This window comes from Oncorhynchus nerka, linkage group LG8 (genome assembly GCF_034236695.1).
Source record: "Oncorhynchus nerka isolate Pitt River linkage group LG8, Oner_Uvic_2.0, whole genome shotgun sequence".
In the NCBI taxonomy this organism is placed as follows: Eukaryota; Metazoa; Chordata; class Actinopteri; order Salmoniformes; family Salmonidae; genus Oncorhynchus; species Oncorhynchus nerka.
The window spans coordinates 4,652,586-4,657,585 of NC_088403.1; positions in this window are offsets into that span (position 1 = coordinate 4,652,586).

The following is a 5,000-nucleotide window of genomic DNA, read 5'->3' on the forward strand; positions in this document are numbered from 1 at the left end:
TCCACCCAGCCCTGTGAGACAGACGGTTCCACCCAGCCCTGTGAGACAGACGGTTCGACCCAGCCCTGTGAGACAGACGGTTCGACCCAGCCCTGTGAGACAGACTGTTCCACCCAGCCCTGTGAGACAGACGGTTCCACCCAGCCCTGTGAGTTGAGACAGACGGTTCCACCCAGCCCTGTGAGACAGACGGTTCAACCCAGCCCTGTGAGACAGACGGTTCCACCCAGCCCTGTGAGACAGACGGTTCCACCCAGCCCTGTGAGTCGAGACAGACGGTTCCACCCAGCCCTGTGAGTCGAGACAGACGGTTCCACCCAGCCCTGTGAGTCGAGACAGACGGTTCCACCCCAGCCCTGTGAGTCGAGACAGACGGTTCCACCCCAGCCCTGTGAGTCGAGACAGACGGTTCCACCCAGCCCTGTGAGTCGAGACAGACGGTTCCACCCAGCCCTGTGAGTCGAGACAGACGGTTCCACCCAGCCCTGTGAGTCGAGACAGACGGTTCGACCCAGCCCTGTGAGACAGACGGTTCCACCCAGCCCTGTGAGACAGACGGTTCCACCCAGCCCTGTGAGTCGAGACAGACGGTTCCACCCAGCCCTGTGAGTCGAGACAGACGGTTCCACCCAGCCCTGTGAGACAGACGGTTCCACCCAGCCCTGTGAGTCGAGACAGACGGTTCCACCCAGCCCTGTGAGACAGACGGTTCCACCCAGCCCTGTGAGACAGACGGTTCCACCCAGCCCTGTGAGACAGACGGTTCCACCCAGCCCTGTGAGACAGACGGTTCCACCCAGCCCTGTGAGTTGAGACAGACGGTTCCACCTAGCCCTGTGAGTCGAGACAGACGGTTCGACCCAGCCCTGTGAGTCGAGACAGACGGTTCCACCCAGCCCTGTGAGTCGAGACAGACGGTTCCACCCAGCCCTGTGAGTCGAGACAGACGGTTCCACCCAGCCCTGTGAGTCGAGACAGACGGTTCCACCCAGCCCTGTGAGTCGAGACAGACGGTTCCACCCAGCCCTGTGAGACAGACGGTTCGACCCAGCCCTGTGAGTCGAGACAGACGGTTCACCCAGCCCTGTGAGTTGAGACAGACGGTTCACCCAGCCCTGTGAGTCGAGACAGACGGTTCGACCCAGCCCTGTGAGTCGAGACAGACGGTTCCACCCAGCCCTGTGAGTCGAGACAGACGGTTCCACCCAGCCCTGTGAGTCGAGACAGACGGTTCGACCCAGCCCTGTGAGTCGAGACAGACGGTTCGACCCAGCCCTGTGAGTCGAGACAGGCACGGTTCGACCCAGCCCTGTGAGTCGAGACAGGCGGTTCGACCCAGCCCTGTGAGTCGAGACAGACGGTTCGACCCAGCCTGTGAGTCGAGACAGACGGTTCCACCCAGCCCTGTGAGTCGAGACAGACGGTTCCACCCAGCCCTGTGAGTCGAGACAGACGGTTCGACCCAGCCCTGTGAGTCGAGACAGACGGTTCGACCCAGCCCTGTGAGTCGAGACAGACGGTTCGACCCAGCCCTGTGAGTCGAGACAGACGGTTCCACCCAGCCCTGTGAGTCGAGACAGACGGTTCCACCCAGCCCTGTGAGTTGAGACAGACGGTTCCACCCAGCCCTGTGAGTTGAGACAGACGGTTCCACCCAGCCCTGTGAGTTGAGACAGACGGTTCCCACCCAGCCCTGTGAGTCGAGACAGACAGTTCAACCCAGTCAGGGCTGGTGTGGTGGTATCTGTGGGGTTCAGGGAGAGAGGACGCTGGGGTAATCTGCCCCCCTCAGGAGAAGCCTAGAGAGTTCGTGTTAGAGCTGCTGTGGTGGGGTTGAGGGAGAGGGGAGGCTGGGGTAATCTAACCCCCCCCCCTCCCTCAGGAGAAGCCTTAGAGAGTTAGTGTCAGGGCTGGTGTGGTGGTATTTGTGGGGTTGAGGGAGAGGAGGCTGGGGGTATCTAACCCCCCCCCTCAGGAGAAGCCTAGAGAGTTAGTGTCAGGGCTGGTGTGGTGGGGTTGAGGGAGAGAGAGGCTGGGGTAATCTAACCCCCTCCCTCAGGAGAAGCCTAGAGAGTTAGTGTCAGGGCTGGTGTGGTGGGGTTGAGGAGAGAGGAGGCTGGGGTAATCTGCCCCCTCAGGAGAAGCCTAGAGAGTTCGTGTTAGAGCTGCTGTCAGGGCTGGTGTGGTGACGTAGTCTGGACATGGTGTTCATGTAGGTGTTCGAGGGCTTCAGGGAGGTGGTACAGCCCTGGGCCTGAGGGAAACGCTGGTGGTAACGGTCCAGGCATGGTACTTCACCGTCACCAGCTACCTGGGAGGGCAGTGTAGGGAGGGAGGGGGGCAATAGGTAGGGGGGGCAGTAGGTAGGGAGGGGGGCAATCGGTAGGGAGGAGAGAGAGAGACGGTAGGGAGGGAAAGACAAAGGGAGGGAAGGAAACAATAGGAGAGAGAAAGAAACGGTAGGAGAGAAAGAGGGACGGTAGGGAGAAAAGAGAGGGACAATAGGGAGGGAGAGGGACGGTAGGGAGGAGGGAGAGAGACGGTAGGGGAGAGAGAGAGGGACGGTAGGGAGGGAGGGAGGGAGAGACAGTAGGTGGGGAGAGAGAGAGACAGGGAGGGAGGAGGGACAGTAGGGAAGGGAGGAAAGGAGAGACGGTAGGTGGGAGAGAGAGAGACGGTAGGGAGGGAGGCAGAGAGAGACGGTAGGGAGGAGGGAGAGACGGTAGGAGGGAGAGAGAGACGGTAGGGAGGGAGGGAGAGAGAGACAGTAGGGAGAGAAAGAGGAGACGGTAGGAGGAGGAGGGAAAGGAGAGACAGTAGGGGAGGAGGGAGAGAGACGGAGGGAGAGGGAGGGAGGGAGAGAGAGACGGTAGGTAGGAGGGAGAGAGAGAGACGGTAGGGAGGAGGAGGAGAGAGGAGACAGGGGGAGAGAGAGAGACGGTAGGTAGGAGGGAGAAGAGAGAGGACGGTAGGGGAGGAGGAGAGAGAGACGGTAGGGAGGGAGGAGGGAGAGAGAGACGGTAGGGGGGAGGGAGACAGTAGGGGAGGGAGGGAGAGAGAGAGACGGTAGGGAGGAGGGAGAGAGAGACGGTAGGGGAGGGAGGGAGAGAGAGACGGTAGGGAGGGAGGGAGAGAGAGACGGTAGGGAGGGAGGGAGAGAGAGACGGTAGGGAGGGAGGGAGAGAGAGAGACAGAGGGAGAGGAGGGAGGGAGAGAGAGACGGTAGGGAGGGAGGGAGGGAGAGAGAGACGGTAGGGAGGAGAGAGAGAGACGGTAGGTAGGGAGGAGAGAGAGACGGTAGGGAGGAGACGGTAGGAGGGAGGAGAGAGACGGTAGGGAGGGAGGGAGAGAGAGACGGTAGGGAGGGAGGGAGGAGAGAGACGGTAGGGAGGAGGGAGAGAGAGACGGTAGGTAGGGAGGAGGGAGAGAGAGACGGTAGGTAGGAGGAGGGAGAGAGAGAGACAGGTAGGGAGGAGGAGAGAGAGACGGTAGGTAGGGAGGGAGGGAGAGAGAGACGGTAGGGTAGGGAGGAGGGAGAGAGAGACGGTAGGTAGGGAGGGAGGGAGAGAGAGACGGTAGGTAGGGAGGGAGGGAGAGAGAGACGGTAGGTAGGGAGGAGGGAGAGAGAGACGGTAGGTAGGGAGGGGAGGAGAGACGGTAGGTAGGGAGGAGGGAGAGAGAGGTAGGTGGGGAGAGAGAGAGAGACGGTAGGGAGAGAGAGAGACGGTAGGGGAGGGAGGGAGAGAGACGGTAGGGAGGGAGGGAGAGAGAGACGGTAGGGAGGGAGGGAGAGAGAGACGGTAGGGAGGGAGGGAGAGAGAGACGGTAGGGAGGAGGGAGAGAGAGACGGTAGGGGAGGGAGGGAGAGAGAGACAGTAGGGAGGGAGGAGAGAGAGACGGTAGGAGGGAGGGAGAGAGAGACGAGGAGAGGAGGGAGAGAGAGACGGTAGGGAGGGAGGGAGAGAGAGACGGTAGGGAGGAGGGAGAGAACAGTAGGTAGGGAGGGAGAGAGAGAGACGGTAGGGAGGGAGAGAGAGACGGTAGGGAGGGAGAGAGAGAGACGGTAGGGAGGGAGAGAGAGACGGTAGGGAGAGGAGAGAGAGAGAGACGGAGAAAGAGAGAGACGGTAGGGAGAGAGAGAGAGACGGTAGGGAGGGAGAGAGACGGTAGGTAGGGAGGAGAGAGAGGGTAGGAGGGAGAGAGAGACGGTAGGGAGAGGGAGAGACGGTAGGGAGGGAGAGACGGTGGTAGGAGGGAGGGAGAGACGGTAGGTAGGGAGGGAGGGAGAGACGGTAGGTAGGGAGGAGAGAGAGACGGTAGGGAGAGGAGAGACGGTAGGGAGGGAGAGACGGTAGGGAGGGAGGGAGAGAGACAGTAGGTGGGGAGAGAGAGAGAGGGTAGGGGAGGGAGAGAGAGACAGTAGGGAGGGAGGAGAGAGAGACGGTAGGTGGGGAGAGAGAGAGACGGTAGGTGGGGAGAGAGAGAGACGGTAGGGGAGGGAGGAGAGAGAGACGGTAGGGAGGGAGGGAGAGAGACGGTAGGGAGGGAGGGAGAGACGGTAGGGAGGGGAGGGAGAGAGGGACGGTGGGGAGGGAGGGAGGAGAGAGAGGGACGGTAGGGAGGGAGGGAGGGACGGTAGGGAGGAGAGAGGGACGGTAGGGAGGGAGGGAGGAGGGAGGGAGGAGGAGGGAGGAGGGAGGGAGAGCCGGTAGGGGAGGGAGAGCGAGACGGGAGGGAGGGAGAGCGAGGACGGGAGGGAGGAGGGAGAGAAGGGTAGGGAGGGAGAGAGAGACGGTAGAGGAGGGAGAGACGGTAGGGAGAGAGAGAGACGGTAGGGAGGGAGAGAGACGGTAGGGAGGGAGAGAGACGGTAGGGAGGGAGAGAGACGGGAGGGAGGGTGAGAGACGGTAGGAGGGAGAGAGACGGTAGGGAGGAGAGAGAGAGACGGTAGGTAGGGAGAGAGAGACGGTAGGTGGGGAGAGAGAGAGACAGGTAGGGTG